Below are 19,892 nucleotides of genomic sequence, written 5' to 3' on the forward strand. Positions count from 1 at the left end.
TTTGGGGCTTGAAAATAAAGAATATTGCTCTTCCATGTCTTATACTGTTGAGGAATGCAGGTAATCACCTGTACACCAACAAATCCATACTATTTATGTCACTCATTCACATCACATTGGAGGTGCAGTGTAATTTTTTAAAAATGTGACATGCTGCATATTTTGCATACAAAGACACAACAAACAAAGGATCATGCACATTACTATGTTTTCTGCACAGAAATACTCACTACATTGAAAACTATTGACAAGTTCCACTCCCACGCCACTAATTCCTAGCAACCAACCTTTCTTGTTTCTTGATTCCTACAGATGACAGCTTGTATGCTCCATATGCCGTTTGCCCTTCAGGTTCTGACTTAAGTCCCTGATGCATCTTTCAGAATGCAATTTCAAAAGATTGTCACCATTAATATCAAGGAGTGTGTCCTCTTACCAGCACCAAAGTAACACATGGATGGCTGTTCAACAAAATGTCTACACAAGACAGCAAAGAAGTATAGAGTTTTTTCTTCACTAGAGTTATATATTTAAACACTAAATGACAGTCATACACATGCAGAATTAATACATAAAAACATTTCCAGATACAAAATAAATACCTTTCTACTTGGGTCAATGCCAAAAATTTCACAGTAAGTGAAATGGTATTGGTTTTTTAATTTAATTTTACAAAGCAAAACACAAGAGTTTCACGACAAATTCATTTTTGGCTGAAATGTTTCGCTCATTACTATGCTGCAACAAGCATGCATTGAATTGGTTGCTTTTCTACAAGACATGGTGAGTTATTTATATATTTATATATTTAGATATGATATATAATTTCCTGCATGTCTCAAACTCGCGACTTCAAAACTCAAAAACTACCAGAAAACTTTGCAATCAGTCATTTAACCAAAACATTATTCCAAAAGAATTTTTTTTTATTTTGATCTCCAGGTTTGATGGGAGTGATATACAGTAAAGGAAGTAGACTGTGCTTTATAAATAGCAATGGCAGCAGTAAATGTTATATATTACGTCATAGTAAAATAAGCAGCCTTCTTCTCTGTGAATATTTCATTAAACCAATTTCTCAACTGTCTCACATTCTCTGTTTACCTTTCCACCACAAAGTGTATTTATACTTTTGCTGATGGCACAAACTAAGTCTCTATAAGAGTCATAAGCTTGTTTGCCTATTTTCTGACTTAGTACATAGAACATTTTGATGTGTACATTTAGCTTCACTTTGCTCATCATAGCCTGTTTATTCTTCTTTTTCCAAAACTTTTTCAAACAAAAATGTTGCACTATTTTCAATCAAATGTTTGTTGTTAGAAGCACTGAACAACACAGAACTTACTCATTTGGACAGTCAGTATTTAGGGAATGGATGTGGAGGTGGTGCACTCCTACAAGTACTTGGTGGTCTATATCAATGGTCTTGATACATAGAAGAACTATATAAGAAAGAGCAGAGCAGGCTTGTTTTCTTTAGGAGACTGCATTCCTTTAATGTGTGAAGTGACATCCTTCAAAACCTTTACAACTCTGTGATAGCCAGTGCACATTTCTATACTGTGGTGTGCTGGTCTGATGACATCTCTTCAAGAAAGGACCACCAAATCAAAAAGCTAATTAAAGGGATAGGATGCACTCTGGACCCCCTGGAGGTTGTAGCAAAGGAGACAATTAAAACAAAATTGAGTGCCATTATGAACAATGCTGCACATCCTATCGCTGACACACTAACAATGAGGACTTTCAGCCAATGAAACTTTCAGCAAAAGTGGGTCAAGAAAGACTGCTGGGATTCCTTTATACAAACAGTAATGTGCCTGCATAATGCCTCACTGTGACTGTGACTGCCAAGTCGGAAGTTTTCTTTTTTAACTTCTCCTTTCTCAATCTCAAAAAAGAATAAGTGCTAACTATCGCCCATTTTTTCCTTTTTAAGTGTATTTGCAACTACAATGGGGGGTGGGGGTGGGGGGGTTGTGACCTTGTGGGGAGACCTGGTGGGCCTTTGTTGAGATGTGAGGGAACATCGGAGCAGGTTTAGCATCCATGTAAAAGTCATGGGTGGAGACGATTATTAATGGGATAAAAATTGTGTGGCAACCTACCACCACCGACTAGTGCAAACAACTATTTAAGTTTACCACAGGACATTTTCATTTGCATAGCAGTTGATGTCACTTTAATTCTTCCAAATATTTATTATCAATGTTAAAGGAAATAGAACAGAAAATAATGTTTTAAATTTGTCAAGCTTCAAGTAGTGTTTATGCTAACAACATTTAAGAGAAATTTGTTTGCCATGTTAAACATGTTTATGTTATCTGAGTCAGGGCATAGACAGTGCAATGCTTCATAACTCTGCCTTTTGTACATTCTTGTGTGTGTTCAGACCACAGTGTGTGTGAATATATATTCATTTATCAATCTATTTACATATTCATTTATTTAAAGAGCTCTCTCTGAGGTCAAATAACGATCTGTCTGTCTGTCTGTTGTCACAAACTTGAATACAAGCCATAAAATTGCAAACAAATGGTAGCACTGGTGTGCACAAATCAAAGTCTAAAACAGAACTGAGGGAACAGGGGAAAGGTGGAGGCTTTTAAAGGTCAGGATAGGAAGTGACGTCAAAGGGGCCAGGACCAGTAGGGTCTTTAACCATAGGCTCAGGCCTGGACATGACATCAAGGAGGCCGGAACCGGAAAGGTCTCCGTTCACAGGTTCGGACCCGGACATGACGTCAACAGGGCCAGCCGGAATTTCCCGTGAATGGTCAGCAGGAAAGCGAGAAGAAGAATCAGTGCACTCTGCCACATACCGGTCCGATTCAGAATTGCTCTTATTGAAACTCTTTAGCTGCCTCCCACGCGCACGTGTGTGACACTATCTATCTACTGTATCTATCTATCAAAAAAACAGTCCATCACTTAAGAAGTAAATACGACATGATAAAACTTAAGAACAACTGGAATTTATTTTTCTCCTTATTGTTAGGCCAGTCCTTAAGATCAGGACCCGTATCAACTCCCATTAGCCAAATTTTGAAAGCAGTTGCTTACATGATTAAATTAAATATATTATTATTATTATTATTATTTGAACAATTAAGTAGCTACTAAAAGTTGCCTGGTGAGTGGAAAGTGCAGAAATGGCACAGAATGTGAGAAAATTTAGATAGGAACCAGATGAACAAGGAGAAACACTATGCTTGCAGGTTTAGGAAAACATTAAGTAAGTTGATTTATTTTTTCTGACACATTCCTGTTTATCATGGCACTGTAGTGTGATGACATTTTAAATGGTATTCAGACAGGCAAGTAAGAATTTCACTGTACTCTGTACACAATGGCAACACTACATACTACTGCTTTTACTATCATTACTACTGCTACTACTATACCTCTAGTGTCCAGTGGGAAAAGGCTTGCTCTCTTCCAGGCTCAGTTTTATCTCTCCTGGCACTCCTCCCAACCCTTTTCTCTTCAGGGCCACACAGTACTCATACAGGTTGTACCCTTCCTGTGTCGCTTTCGCTAATGTCGGGTGGTCTGTTTTTTTTTTTGTTGTTGCTTAGATGTCTGCCAAGAGAGTTTACCGTAGACGTCCTGTTTCCTTTTTACAACATAGAGTAAGGGTGTGCAATAAGAGGTGCACACTGATTAACTGAACCCAGAAGTTTTGCTGTAGTAAAGTAATGTGTAATTGTAGCTCCTATTTCTACTGGCTGGTGTCTAACATTGTTAATGCAATGCTTTATTTGTACTTTTGATAATATAATCCCTCTCAGCCAGGTGCTTTTCCTTTGCATTGACTGTTTATATTTGGTTAATCCATTACTCACTATGTGATGAAGCAGAGGGCAAAGGGGAAAAGGTTTTCCAAATTTATTTTAACTTAAAAGAATATTTATCTCTTTTTTATTTGAGCCATGCATAAATGAATGTAAAAAAAAGTTATTATCTATAATCAGTATGAGTGACTAACTTCTTAATCATCTGTTACACGAATCTCTAAAATAAAAACGTAGTCAAGCACATCAATAGTGTAATTAAATAACTACTGAAGTAATACACTACACACATACATGGAAAACATTTAGAAAAAGCAAAAAATGATTACTGAACAGAAAACTGTGTCTTTTTCCCAAGTATACTTATTTACCAGTTAGGTCTAAAGATGTTTCTAAGGAATCAAATTTGATTTACTGTCAGGCAAACTAATAAGACTGTTTAGGCACTGTTCACTTTGTAGCGCATTAAAATTTAAACATGCTTAAAAGATGGTTTATTCTGCAATAATTTAAAAACCACAGGTGCCTTTGACTCAATACATCAAAGAATAAAATTGAAGATAACATTCAGAAGTATGTAGAAAGATGAGACTCTTTAACATTGACATTAATATTACATTTTCTTTTCTTTCTTTCTTTCTTTCTTTCTTTCTTTCTTTCTTTCTTTCTTTCTTTCTTTCTTTCTTTCTTTCTTTCTTTCTTTCTTTTTAGTTTGAGTCTTGTGCTAAATGAGAACAAAGTATATGGAGCTTAGTGGTCCCTGGTGTACTCAGCTTTAATGAAGAAGTCTTGGATTTGGTCTTAGAGAAAGTAATTCAGCAGAACATTGTTATCTGTTGGAAATTTTGTTGTGGTCTGTCAAGAAAACACATGAGTGCACATGATCTTTTTTTTCTTGAGAAGATCGTGCCTAGACATTTCTAGCCAATGCAGGTTACTATCAACTCAAATGACAAATCAGCATTGATGAAAGGAAAACTGACATGATCAGATGCCTGGCTGCTGGAGTAGCCTAACTAGAATTTTTCATTGGGAGAGAGTTGCTTGTGATTTAATAAGGCATTGGTTGAAACGGTAGGCTGCTGCTTACTTGGATTACAGATGTCTGGTAACCTTTTTTGAACTCTGAGCGAGTCCATATTGATAGATGTGCAGGTTTTATTCATTATCATATATTTTTTAATGATGTACCTGATATAGATTTTGATGCATACAATGAGGTTGAAAACCATAGTAGCTCCTCCTAGAGGTTTTCAGTATTTTTCCTTTCATCACAACTATGTTTGAACTGCAATATTTTTGCCATCCACTAGATGGAGGTGAGAGCTATGAGAATATCAATATGTCCTTTAGATGTTTTTAAAAACATATTTCTTTTTTTTGGCAGAAGCAGTTTGAAATGTTGCAAGACAAACATTGTACAAACTGCAAATAGCTGGAAAAGTAAAAATATTGTTAACAATTATACAGTAAAAATACAAAAAAATGCTCTGAAACTTCTCCCAAAAAAGGTGTCAAATATTGAAGTATATACTGTAAATATATGTAGCTATAATCAATTAGTAATTATTTAATATCTAAACTTATTTTTTTCAGTGTACTTGACAAACAATACATATGTTCACAAAATGCCAGTATATAAAGTATGCTCAATTAACAGTCAGTCTGCCTATAAGGACAGCATGAATTTGAAGAGTTATAGGCTCAAAAGGGATGAAAATGCAGCACATTGATCATGGTTCAAATCGATTTTAATGAGTGCCATAGATGTTGCAAGTTAGCTGTTAGTTAATGCCTGTTCTGAATCACTTCTTCCATCATATACTGTACTTCGATTAAATTCAGGTCTTGTGAAAGGTCTTGTGAAAGGAAGGTCATTAGATTATGGTGGATTCACTGTAATGTTGGCAGAATAAATGTAACCTTGTAGAATGGAGAGTCATACAATAAAGCAACTTGTCTGCCATATCACCTGTGGCAATGAAATGCTACTCTACATGAATCAACAAAGGTGTATGTCATGAAAACACAATCCATACTACTACAGAACATCTACTACCATTTGCTATTGAAATTTGGACTAATGAGATTTAGTCATATACTGGTTTTCCTATGAACCCCAATCAGCAGATACCAAGAATCATCAACCAATATAATCAGGTAATACAATATTTTATTTCATTCTCTCAGTCTCCAGTGGTTGTGTTTCTCGGAATACCTGCAACAGTGTCACCTGGTTTCTTTCTGAGAAGAGTGAAACTGGGTTTGTGTCATTGGTGGCTGTACATGAGGAACTTTTTCAACAACTATATCAAACTGACTGTAACCTTGTTTATTAATCTGTACAAATTGTGATAGTTTCTATTGGTCTTTCAGAAATAATATTTGGTCTTTATTTTTTTTTGTCTTTTCATATTTCACTGTGGAGAGTATGATTTTCCACATTCAGTGCAGTTGTGTTCATGATTATGTTAGATATTTGTACACTTTTTTTTACTTCTATAAGTGTACATGCATATTCTCAAACCCCCTGATAAAACTCAGGGATGCAATTGCCTAAGTGTATTAGGTAACACTGAGTCCAAGACAGAAACCATCAATAGGGTCCCAGGCTCCACTCTTTCAAACACCTACACTAACATTTACATGGGACTAATTTGGATTTATCAACTAATCTAACCTGCCCGTCTTTGGGGGTGTTGTAGCAAAAACAGGATAATCTGAAAGAAAACCCACACGAACACTGGAACAGTGTGCAGATTACATACAGATAATGACTGGCTGCAGGATTCAAACCCAGGATGCTGGATCTATGAGTAAAGCAGTTCTAACTATTGTGATAAAATGCCAACCTCCATTGCTATTATATAGAAGCAGTATTAGTAGTATTAGTGCTAGCAATAACAGAAGTACTTATTAATGATTTAAACTGTAGCAATATCCATTCTACCTACCTGTGCTGCCAGTTCTCAAACTGCCCTGTTGATGTGGGCTGGAGTGGTGTTGGCAGGGTCGTGTGGTCAGGGGAGGCAGGTGCACCTGTCATCATTAAAAGTAAAACACCTATTAATGATAACATAAAATAAATTTGTCCACTTGTCCACTGAAACTTGTTTTCTGTATGATTTCAATAATTTTGATCCCTTTAATAGTCAAAATCACTGAATTGGTGCATTTCCTGTTCAAATACAGGGGAGAAACGCAAGGTGCAGCAGCGATGAGCCTCACCTCAGACTGTGCTATCCCCCACACACTGGGTTGATGCATGAAATTGTCGCATGCCTGTTGCTGTCTCTCTGTATGTTGCTAATATAATGTTTCCAGGCGGGTATATTATATACTATGACTTTCCACAGTCTGGCTAATATCTTTAATGAATGTGTGTGACATATTTAATCTTGTTGATTGGAACATAAAATCGAAGTGAAAAAGTCACAAGGTGAGGCAGACAGTACCATGTCGCATTGAAGGTGGCGCGTGTGAGCCTAACAGGTGCTTGTTGCTGCTGTTCTTCTATGCAGAGGCTCTTGGCGCCAATAAGTTAGCAATATCAGAAAGTCAAAGAGAGAGCTTTAAAACTAAAGGAAAGTAAGGTAGACTTTATAAGAATGTGGCAGAGATTTCCATGGAGAAGCATAAGCACATGGACTTCATTTACAAATAAAGGTAAGACCTTAAACGGTTTTCAATTTTATAAAAAATGGGATTAGACTAAGAAAAGAACAATCCAATATTTAAAAAGTAAATTCTGACCTTAAATAAAATATTCGTTTGTGTTTCTTGTTATTCTTTTGTTGAACAGTCTGTGTTAAAATTGAGTAAAGCATCAACATTAAAAGCTTTTAAAAACAACTAAATAATTCAAAATTGAAATCCGTTTTTTTTTGTACATCACTCTATACTTTCATTTGTATTGAATGAGTATGAATTGTGAGATTGCAACAGCAAATTTAGGACATATGGAGGGTGCAGAGCAAATGCGCTCTCTCTTGCTGTTATAAATGTAATGTTCTTTCTTAGTCAAATACATACCTTACCTATCTGTGTGTAAAGACTGCTGATGAGATATGAAACTTAACCATCAGTCAATATGCATGCTGCCTACTGATTAGTGAATAAGTTACTGTTTTGGGTTCATGTATTTGTAAATATGAGCCTGAAGGAGTCACTGCTTCACCAGCCATTAACATCAGCGCACGTCACTGGGTGTTGGAATCTTGGTTTGTATTGCTTGCTTCACAATTTGAGCCACTTGTAAATTTCTCCACCAAATGTAAATGCTGCATGCAGAGATGTTCTTTACACGTCTATACTTTAAAAATCACTACAGTGACTCCAGTAACTAGAACAGTCTGATTGTTGGAAGAGTGCTGGTTAATCTCATGAACCAAAGCAATTACTCTTGTAGACTGTGGTTGACATTACTACAATAAAAAGGTACTAAATAAATAATGCCACACTTATATAAATACCACACTCCTAGACAGAGAAACTTTGTAATTGAATTTAGACATTTTCAAATTGATTCTTTCTAAAAAATCATTTATGTTCTTACATTAAGGGAGTACTCTCTTGTCCAAGGTTGGTTTCTACCAGGACAGCACTGGCTTTGGGAGATCCTAAATCAAAAAAAGGTGATTTCATAAAATGAAGAAATTAATGTATGGATAAAAGAGCAAGAACAACCACAAATTGATTGAAAGGTTCAGAGAAGAATTTATCCGATGCTCACAATAATATATCAACTTGAAATTTGTGAGCCAATTAAAAACAGTTTTGCTGATTAAACATTTCAATAATTGTCTTTAAAAAAGAAATTCTTATTAGAAATGGTGTCTTTTTTACTGAATAGGCCGGCATGTATATAAATCTAGTGCTCTTCTGTAGCTGGTGATTATATCAAAGCAAGTTTTATTATGATTTAGATTAGCAGTCAGTTGTATTATTATCATTAGTATATTAATAAGTAGTATGTTGATTATAATCTCTAGGTTTCTGTGACCCTGTATTGAAATAGCAGACTCGATTGCAAGCAAAATCGATTGATACATATGCTGAGTGTCCACTAGATCTTTAAAGTATATAACAAAGCAAAAATAAACTTAATATAATTTATCTCCACTGACCAAAACTGTGTAAAATGATATAGGATTGATTTTTATTCATGGTACAACAGAATATAAAAACTCAATTTCTATCCTCAGCACACCAGAAATTTCAACATTTGGTAAATCCCCCTTATTTTAGTAAGCTCTCTGTGCTGTTTAATATTAGCACAGTTCCAACTGGATAAATCCACATAAATGGGTAGCCATTTTTCATGTTATCAAACTGACATACTTATCCAGGTGCCTGCCAGCCTGCGCATGTGAGATAAACAGGTGATCTTGCAGAATGAAGGGAAAACAGAGGTATGCAGATAAGGTGAAATATTTCAATGACTCCGATTTCTGTTTCGTCTTTTTATCTCAAGTATCTGTCTGCCTTCACTTTATCAATGCCGTTTTTTAAAATCCAGTCTGAGATGTTTCTTGTAACATTTAAGATACCAGTGAGGATTTGAATTTTTCCATTTAATCCATCACTGCACTATATCCTAGCTCTTTTTCCATGCCATGTATATATTTCTAAATATCATTCTGTCATGAAATATGAAAATGAAAATGGTTTATACCTAAGTACAGCATTCATATATGTTTATGTTTATCTGCTTTAAAAGTAATTTTTGCTTTTATTATTTTTAATTCCATATACAGTGAGTATGGTTATTGTCATATAATTAACATAATATTTGCAAACATTTTTGACTGTGGGCTATACAGTTAAAATAAAATAACAGGTAAAATTTAAAAGACTTTAAAACACAGAAAGAAAGATGAGAAGGTTAAATGTTTTTATTTAGACATATTTGCACAAGAACACATACAATTTGCCTTATTAGTTGCATCCAATAAAAAAATATATAAAACCCATTGAGAAAATAAGTCAAATGTTACACGAAAAATATTTACAGTGCATCATTTTAAAACAATACTTTACTAACTACTTACTTTGACAGTAGGTTTTAATGTAGACAGTTACACAATATACATGAAAAAATCGACACATAACATTTTTATTACCTATGGTATTTTATGCCAGTGTGAAGAAACTAATTTCTAGAGTGGTCTATGTTGGTTTTTAAAGTGACTGATTTACTTAAGGCAAGTTCTGGATTTTGCGCATTTTCGGTCTAAAGTAGATGTAATATTGAGTACCATATAAATTCACAATCATCCTGTATTTAGCTTGTCTATCTTATTAATTACTCCAGTAATACATGTGCTCAAACCATGGCCCAATCTCTGTGTTGTATTTAGATTGTCACATCTCATTTCTGTGATGGATACTCCATTTTCCATCAACATCTCACAGACATTTCAGGTTAAGTTGACTGTTGATGCTGAAATGGCCCTGTATTGGTGTGCTAATGTTTCCTATGAACTGGAGTCTCAACCAGGTTTGGTGCTTGCCTTTCACACATTGCTTCCAGGATATACTTGAGTCACCACCACTCAGCACAGAAATGAATGGGTTTAGAAAATCGAGGCATGGAAGGATGGAAGCTCCAATGTTTTACAACATTGTCCTATTCTGATAGCTTTTAAAACATTGTGTTTTAAGGAATTGATACTTTCTACCAGAAAATGACTAAGGTTGATTTTTGCATTCTTGAAAATCTACCAAATGAATCTTGAATCTTGTATAAATGCTGAGTGCTTGTAGTGGAAATGTGTAGAAATCTTAACAGTACTTTCAAACAAAACTGAAGATGAAAATGAGACCCTTTCTCAGTTTAGTTCTGTGTATGCAATGGGTGGTGGCACACTAGTCATAAAATAACACAACGTTGTCTAGTATTGAAGGGAAAAACCACACTAACTTATTAGCAGAAATTATTTTTTTTTATGAAAATGAAAATACATTCTTTGCTAAAAGCGAAATGAATCTGGCAGAGAAGGACATCTGCAATTCATTGACAAATGACAGCTTTCATAATAAAATTTGCACAAGATTGTCGCTGCTATTCATTTAAAAAGGGCTATTCAATTGCTGGCCCCCAGGCCACATCTAGCCCGCCATGTGTTTACTTTGGCCCACAGATGTTCACTCACATTTTTCCAAAATCATTGCGTAAGAAACAAAACCGTGTTTGGAGGTTGTACACCACTAGTACACCATAACTTAGAGTAACTGTGAAGGGAGGTGATTGTAAAGTACAATGTACGTCAGCTTTGCAGCTCTTCAGATCAGCGGAATTTGTGAAGTGACAACTTATTTCAAAAGTTTTGTCATGGAATGAGTTTTTTTAACAGAACAAAAGATGGCAGTTTGTCCTCCTGTCACAAAGAAATAAAATCTTGAATGTTTCATAAGTTAATAAATAAAAAAGGGAAACCCTTCCCTATTACGGTACATTAAATTATATGTATAAAAACAAGTCAGATTATCATTAGTCAAGATATATGAAAGTTAATTTTTTTAATGACTTGCTGTTTTTAGAGATACAGTAATTAATGCATGAGGCAGGGCTGGTGGACTTTAATACATAGATAAAAAAAATAGAAATTGTAGAGGAAGATGTACTGCTTGGATTAAATCAGATGAAAACTAGAAAAACTCACCAGAACTAGATAACATAAGTAGTATAAACAGTGTTTAAACCCTTGGCACATATTTTTCAAAAATCAGTGTACCCTGGTGAAATTCCTAAAGACTGGAGCCTTGAAAATATTATACCATGCTATAAAAAGGGTGGTCTGGTGAATCCAGGTAACCAGAGGCCAGTAAACTTAATGAGGATCACAGGTAAATTGATGGAAGCAATTATTAAGGAAAAGATCAAGCAGCACATATTTAAGAGTAGGTGTATTAGCAAATACTCAACATGGGTTCAGACGAGGAAGTCCTTGTTTCACTAATGCACTGGAAATTTTTGCGGAATCAATAAAACAATACAATCAGAGAGTTTCATAAATTATTATTTACAGTATCTTGATTTTCAGAAGGTTTTAGGTAAAGTACCTCATAAAAGGTTAGTGATCAAGCTTAAAAAAGTGGGAATTCAGGGCATGGTCTGTAGATGGATACAAAATTGGTTCAAACAATGTAAGGAAAGGGTTAATTTGAGGGGAATGTTTTCAGAAGTAGGTGATGTTAAAGTGATGTCCTTCAGTGATCAGTACTGGTTAAGTTTGCTGATGTTCCCAAACTAGATGGAAGGGCAGATGATGTAGAATCAGGTAAATTATTAAGAGACTTGGATAGCATACAGGCTAAATATAAATGTTAGATTTAAATACACAATGGGTGGTCTGAAATCTGAAAGTACACCTTACGAGAAGGATCTAGGAGGACTCATCATCTAGGAGGATGAGTGGACTCATCAACATTTACATCCAAACAGTGTACAGAAGCGATCAAGAAAACGAATAGGATGTTAGGTTATACTGTATATCATAATGTGTGGAGAACATAGCTATATAATGTACTTAGTGAAGCCTCACTTGGAGTGTTATGTCTAGTATTGGTCCCCATATTACATAAAAAATGATGCAGCACAAGAAAAAGAGAAGAACAACTGGGCTGATTTCAGGACTAAGAGATATGAGCAATGAGGAGAGGTTGAATGAGCTGAACCTTTTGAATTTGTTTAAACAGAATTTAAGAGGGGACACGATTGAAGTGTTTACAATTATAAAAAGAAATAGTACAGTAGAGCCCAGATGTTACTTTATAATACATTCTGCAACTAGAAGATGGGGACATGGTTGTAAATTTGTCAAGAGATGATTTCACACGAAAGTTAGAAAGTTTTTCTTCATGCAAAGAACTAAGAACACAAAGAAAAAATTACTAAGCAATGTTGTGGAGAGAAGGACTTAAGGGACCTTTAAATCTTGACTTGATGTTATTTTGGACAATCTAAGTGAATAGGGTGCATGAGCTTTATGGGGTGAATGGCTTCTTCTAAGTACCCTTTGCAATGTCACTCCATAAATTTTTTTCCCACTATGTAGCCGGACATTATTATTGCAGTATCCACTGTACCTTCACGCCCACTACCAAGTTCAGTAATCCTGAACCAGTTTACAGTAAACAATTATTAGGAGTAAAGCATTTGTAACATACTTCGTTCTGCTTTGTTACTGTATTACACTAGTATTATACGATAAAAGATTATAAGATTATTATTTCTCATTACAAAACACCCTATATTTAAGTTCCAAATGAAATACAAAGAAAAACTATTTAAGTAAAACTTTCTTAAATACACATACAAACAAAAAATTAAATGGAAATATAAGACTTGGTATACCAAACATAACATTTCACTTCAACATTTTTCTCATCTTTATTTCTGAAAGAAAACTGACACATATTGTGGCACAAAGGGCAAACTAATTTTGTTGGGTTTTTCAAAGCTGTTTTATTATTTAATATTCATCAGGATCTAGTATCACTTAAATTAATGCAGGAACAATAGTATGCATTTTCCATGGTAACTGTTTAGCTCAATAAAAAAGATTAACACAATAGGAGAAGTCAGATTGCATTGCTCAGGGTGAGCAAAAGTGGGTGTTTTGTTCATCTATTAGATAGCTTGTTCTTTAAAAACGAATTCAATAAAAGTTGTACATGAGGATAGAGATCATAGGAGAGACTTTATTTAAATAGTAATGACTTTACAGTACAGCACATCCTGTAACCAAAAAAAATATATACACATTGCTAAAATTGTGCTTCCATCCATCCATCCATTGTCTCCCGCTTATCCGAGGTCGGGTCGCGGGGGGCAGCAGCTTGAGCAGAGATGCCCAGACTTCCCTCTCCCCGGCCACTTCTTCTAGATCTTCCGGGAGAATCCCAAGGCGTTCCCAGGCCAGTCGAGAGACATAGTCCCTCCAGCGTGTCCTGGGTCTTCCCCGGGGCCTCCTCCCGGTTAGACGTGCCCGGAACACCTCACCAGGGAGGCGTCCAGGAGGCATCCTGATCAGATGCCCGAGCCACCTCATCTGACTCCTCTCGATGCGGAGGAGCAGCGGCTCTACTCTGAGCCCCTCCCGGATGACTGAGCTTCTCACCCTATCTTTAAGGGAAAGCCCAGACACCCTGCGGAGGAAACTCATTTCAGCCGCTTGTATTCGCGATCTCGTTCGTTCGGTCACTACCCATAGTTCATGACCATAGGTGAGGGTAGGAACATAGATCGACTGGTAAATTGTGAGCTTCGCCTTGCGGCTCAGCTCCTTTTTCACCACGGCAGACCGATGCAGCTCCCGCATTACTGCAGATGCCGCACTGATCCGCCTGTCGATCTCACGCTCCATTCTTCCCTCACTCGTGAACAAGACCCCGAGATACTTGAACTCCTTCACTTGGGGCAGGATCTCGCTACCAACCCTGAGAGGGCACTCCACCCTTTTCCGGCTGAGGACCATGGTCTCGGATTTGGAGGTGCTGATTCTCATCCCAGCCGCTTCACACTCGGCTGCGAACCGATCCAGAGAGAGCTGAAGATCACGGCCTGATAAAGCAAACAGGACAACATCATCTGCAAAAAGCAGTGACCCAATCCTGAGCCCACCAAACCGGACCCCCTCAACGCCCTGGCTGCGCCTAGAAATTCTGTCCATAAAAGTTATGAACAGAATCGGTGACAAAGGGCAGCCCTGGTGGAGTCCAACTCTCACTGGAAACGGGTTCGACTTACTGCCGGCAATGCGGACCAAGCTCTGGCACCGATCGTACAGGGACCGAACAGCCCTTATCAGGGGGGCCGGTACCCCATACTCTCGGAGTACCCCCCACAGGATTCCCCGAGGGACACGGTCGAATGCCTTTTCCAAGTCTACAAAACACATGTAGACTGGTTGGGCAAACTCCCATGCACCCTCCAGGACCCTGCTAAGGGTATAGAGCTGGTCCACTGTTCCGCGACCAGGACGAAAACCACACTGTTCCTCCTGAATCCGAGGCTCGACTATCCGACGGACCCTCCTCTCCAGGACCCCTGAATAGACTTTTCCAGGGAGGCTGAGGAGTGTGATCCCTCTGTAGTTGGAACACACCCTCCGATCCCCCTTCTTAAAGAGGGGGACCACCACCCCGGTCTGCCAATCCAGAGGCACTGTCCCTGATGTCCATGCGATGTTGCAGAGGCGTGTCAACCAAGACAGTCCTACAACATCCAGAGCCTTGAGGAACTCCGGGCATATCTCATCCACCCCCGGGGCCCTGCCACCAAGGAGTTTTTTGACCACCTCGGTGACCTCAGTCCCAGAGATGGGGGAGCCCACCTCTGAGTCCCCAGGCTCTGCTTCCTCATTGGAAGGCATGTTAATGGGATTGAGGAGGTCTTCGAAGTACTCCCCCCACCGACCCACAACGTCCCGAGTCGAGGTCAGCAGCGCACCATCCCCACCATATACAGTGTTGACACTGCACTGCTTCCCCTTCCTGAGACGCCGGATGGTGGACCAGAATCTCCTCGAAGCCGTCCGAAAGTCGTTCTCCATGGCCTCCCCAAACTCCTCCCACGCCCGAGTTTTTGCCTCAGCAACTACCAAAGCCGCATTCCGCTTGGCCTGCCGGTACCTATCAGCTGCCTCCAGGGTCCCACAGGACAAAAGGGTCCTATAGGACTCCTTCTTCAGCTTGACGGCATCCTTCACTGCCGGTGTCCACCAACGGGTTCGGGGATTGCCGCCACGACAGGCACCGACCACCTTACGGCCACAGTTCCGGTCAGCTGCCTCAACAATAGAGGCACGGAACATGGCCCATTCGGACTCAATGTCCCCCACCTCCCTCGGGATGTGGTTGAAGTTCTGCCGGAGGTGGGAGTTGAAGCTACTTCTGACAGGGGGCTCTGCCAGACGTTCCCAGCAGACCCTCACAACACGTTTGGGCCTACCACGCCTGACCGGCATCCTCCCCCACCATCGAAGCCAACTCACCACCAGGTGGTGATCAGTTGACAGCTCCGCCCCTCTCTTCATCCGAGTGTCCAAGACATGTGGCCGCAGGTCCGACGACACGACCACAAAGTCGATCATCGAACTGAGGTTTAGGGTGTCCTGGTGCCAAGTGCACATATGAACACCCCTATGCTTGAACATGGTGTTCGTTATGGACAATCCGTGACGAGCACAGAAGTCCAATAACAAAACACCGCTCGGGTTCAGATCGAGGGACCATTCCTCCCAATCACGCCCTTCCAGGTCTCACTGTCATTGCCCACGTGAGCATTGAAGTCTCCCAGCAGAACGAGGGAGTCCCCAGAAGGTATGCCCTCTAGCACCCCCTCCAGGGACTCCAAAAAGGGTGGGTACTCCGAACTGCTGTTCTGTGCATACGCACAAACAACAGTTAGGACCCATCCCCCCACCCGAAGGTGAAGGGAGACTACCCTCTCATCCACCGGGGTAAACCTCAATGTACAGGCTCCAAGTCGGGGGGCAATAAGTATACCCACACCCGCTCGGCACCTCTCACTGGGGGCAACTCCAGAGTGGTACAGAGTCCAGCCCCTCTCAAGGAGATTGGTTCCAGAGTCCAAGCTGTGCGTCGAGGTGAGCCCGACTATATCTAGCCGGAACCTCTCAACTTCGCGCACTAGCTCAGGCTCCTTCCCCTTCAGAGTGGTGACATTCCACGTCCCAAGAGCCAGCTTCTGTAGCCGAGGATCAGACCGCCAAGGTCCCCACCTTCGGCCACCACCCAACTCACACTGCACCCGACCTCCTCGGCCCCTCCCATAGGTGGTGAGCCCATGGGAAGGGGGACCCACGTTGCCTCTTCGGGCTGTGCCCGGCCGAGCCCCATGGGTGCAGGCCCGGCCACCAGGCACTCGCCATCGAGCCCCGCCTCCAGGCCTGGCTCCAGAGTGGGGCCCCGGTGACCCGTGTCCGGGCAAGGGAAAACGCTGTCCAAAATTGTTTTTCATTATAGGAGGTTTGTTTAACCGCTCTTTGTCTCATCCCTCACCTAGGACCAGTTTGCCTTGGGTGGCCCTACCAGGGGCATAAAGCTCCGGACAACAGAGCTCCTAGGATCATTGGGACACGCAAACCCCTCCACCACGATAAGGTGGCAGTTTAAAGGAGGGGAAAATTGTGCTTTTGTTTTAATAAAAAATAACTTTGAATGCCATACTAAGTTCCAGCTATAACTCTTTCTAAGTTGATAAAATCATATCAAAAATAGTGTGAAAATTAAAAAAAGAAACTCATCTTTATTTTATTTTAGTTTATTGTTATAATGATCAAATTGATTTGCTAAAGGTCATAGAAATAAAGTTTCAACACAAATATACAGCATAAATGTAACAATGATAATCATGAAAAGTCTTTCTTGCAATGATGGCACATTTAATGTATACTGTTAAGAAAAAATGAGGAAAGTTATTTTCACAAAAATAAAGGAAATACAGTGTTTAGTTTTTTGAAGTTTAATTTGATGGTATTATCCTTTTTCCAATATGTCCATTTAAAAATACTTGCTCATTTAGTATAATATTACTATTTATCCTCAAGCAAATGAACTAATTTGTTCATAATACATTCATTTTATAACATAAAATTTTCCTTTGATTAAATTGCTGAATCTATTCCCAGCATCATCAGACTTAAGTTAGGAACCATACATAGGTGAAACAACAGTTCATTCCAATGTTCCCTAAGGCACATATTGTATGCATCCAATCCAACCACACTCACTCACTCAGAGACAAATTAAAGCCAACAGTTAATCTTACATGTTCTTCTATGAAATATGGAAAAGAATCTGGGCTGTGCAGGGAAGACTCAAAAGTACACATGCAACCAATATATGGGCAGTGACGAAACTGAAAACTAAATGGGGGTCCCTGGAGCTGTAAGGTATATTGTCTTGATCTAACCACAGGTCTGGTGTACCAGCCTAGTCTTTTACACAATATTTATAAAGGTTTGTTACCCGAAATAGCAGCTATTTGATCTTACAGATGGTAGTAGTTAAACAAAGTCAATGACCCATGAGGCACTTATTATTTTTACTTCTATTTTGAGTACTATAATCACAAGTGTATTGTGTCAATGTGAACAGAAGAAGCACAAATAGGAAGATGTAGATGGGGTCCGTCCTTTTCTCTGTCACTCTTTCCTTATAACCACCAGCTCTTGGAAGTAAGACCCAATAATAATCCATATGATTTTATCACTGAAATTGCTTTCATTTTATTCTAGCAGTAATATTTTCTATTCTTCACAACCAAAATTAAGGTTCACTTGCGGCATCTGTTTTCATGATACAGAAAGGAAGATTGTAGAACTTCATCAGTTTTAATTTCTTAACCCAAAAGTAAAGCCTGAACTACATTATGCTAGTACTTTGAAAGATGAATATAAGAAAAGCAAGCTTTTGCAAACTTGCCTGAGCTCTGCCGATGGCTTCTTCACTTTGTTTTTTACTTGGCGTCCGCAAATTATAATTTTTTTGTTAGGTTAACTTCATTAATGGTGTTGAAGGCTTATTCCCTGGACCCTTTTCAGTGAGCTTAATACCACTTGATTACTTAGTAATTACACAGTAGTAGATAGCAACTGGACAATAAAAATCAGAGCAGTGTCTGAGCTGCTACCTTACTGTAAATCTTTTCAAGGTTTTGACAGTTTTTATATATTTCATCTTTCCTGCAGAAGACTTTGTTTGCTCGAAATGAGCTGTTTTGGAGTTTAAGGTTAAGCATTGCTATTTTGATAGATCAAGTACACTTACTTTTTGGAAATTGTTGATTGTTTACAGCTTAAACTGTTTGTGTTCCTCCTTGATAAATTATAATTTAATTTTGTAATTTTCTGTGATTTTCACTTGTTATTTTTAGTCTCATCTGAATTTTTTTTCATTTTGTCCTCTTTATTTTTTAAATGTCATTTTTAATGGTATTAGTCTAGCCTTTAACTTAGAGGAAATAAAAGAGCTGCCTTGTTTTCCTTGTACTCACCCAATTACCTTTGTTAATGAAGTATACCATTACTAATGTTAACAAATGTATATCAGTTATTGTCAAGTTGTGCAGGATTGTTCTCAATTAATTTCTGAGCATCTGTTTTAAATTAAAATGTGACTGAAGTGCCAATTTTGGGATGAGCGGAGGTGTTTGTGTCTGACTTTTCTTTTTGGAGGAAAAAAAAAACTACAGATTTTGTTTAATTATTTAATAAGATATACAAAGTTTACACACCGTAGAAGTATGCTTTATTTTCTATCATAGTTTGGACTGGGTTTTGCCCATGACTCCATTCCTTTTGTATTTATTAGTCCTAATTGTGCTTATTTGGGTCTGAAACATTAATGTAATTTGGTCATTATGTCAGTTAAGGGTGTGCATTCATTCTCCTCTGATTATTTTCAATGTGTCCATAATATATATTAATTATGACTCAGATTATAACAGGTGGGACCCTAGGCAGTGATGGGGGAGAAATTTCAAGCAAGTTTTTGAACTTCTCAAACTTCTTGGTGTATGGTAGTTTAAGTATTGGGATTCTTACCTCTTTCCCACATTTGCAAATATTTTAGATGCTGCAGAAAGTAAAGTAAACCTTGCAGTTTATTTTTGTCTTTCTTGTTTCACTTTCAAAGGTAATTCTAGATTAGCAAATGTCATATTTAATCACTTGTATTGTAAGTATTGTATTGCTTCATGCTCCCTCTACTTGAGAAGAAAATTATTTAGATTTAAGTTTTATTAATTATTTTTGGAGTGTTTCATATCTCTACTATTTAACTCTGCTAAAATAAGAGTTTCTGGCATTATTTTGTTTAATTAGTACCAATTATGCTGTTGGAAGAATGTTATTTTGAGGATTATCTTTCATGCTTCCTGTTTTTCAGTGCATCTTGTTAATTAGCATTCTTTTGTTCCTATTAGAGTTTATTCAATTAAGCATTTAAGCTGTTCTGAATTGCTCTCAATTAATGTCAAAATAATTGAGTTAATTAAGATGCTACAGTGGTGTTCTTTTTAGTTTTGGCTTTGATAAAGTCAATTTTTTGACCAATAGGAAAAGG

This window comes from Erpetoichthys calabaricus, chromosome 5 (genome assembly GCF_900747795.2).
Source record: "Erpetoichthys calabaricus chromosome 5, fErpCal1.3, whole genome shotgun sequence".
In the NCBI taxonomy this organism is placed as follows: domain Eukaryota; kingdom Metazoa; phylum Chordata; class Cladistia; order Polypteriformes; family Polypteridae; genus Erpetoichthys; species Erpetoichthys calabaricus.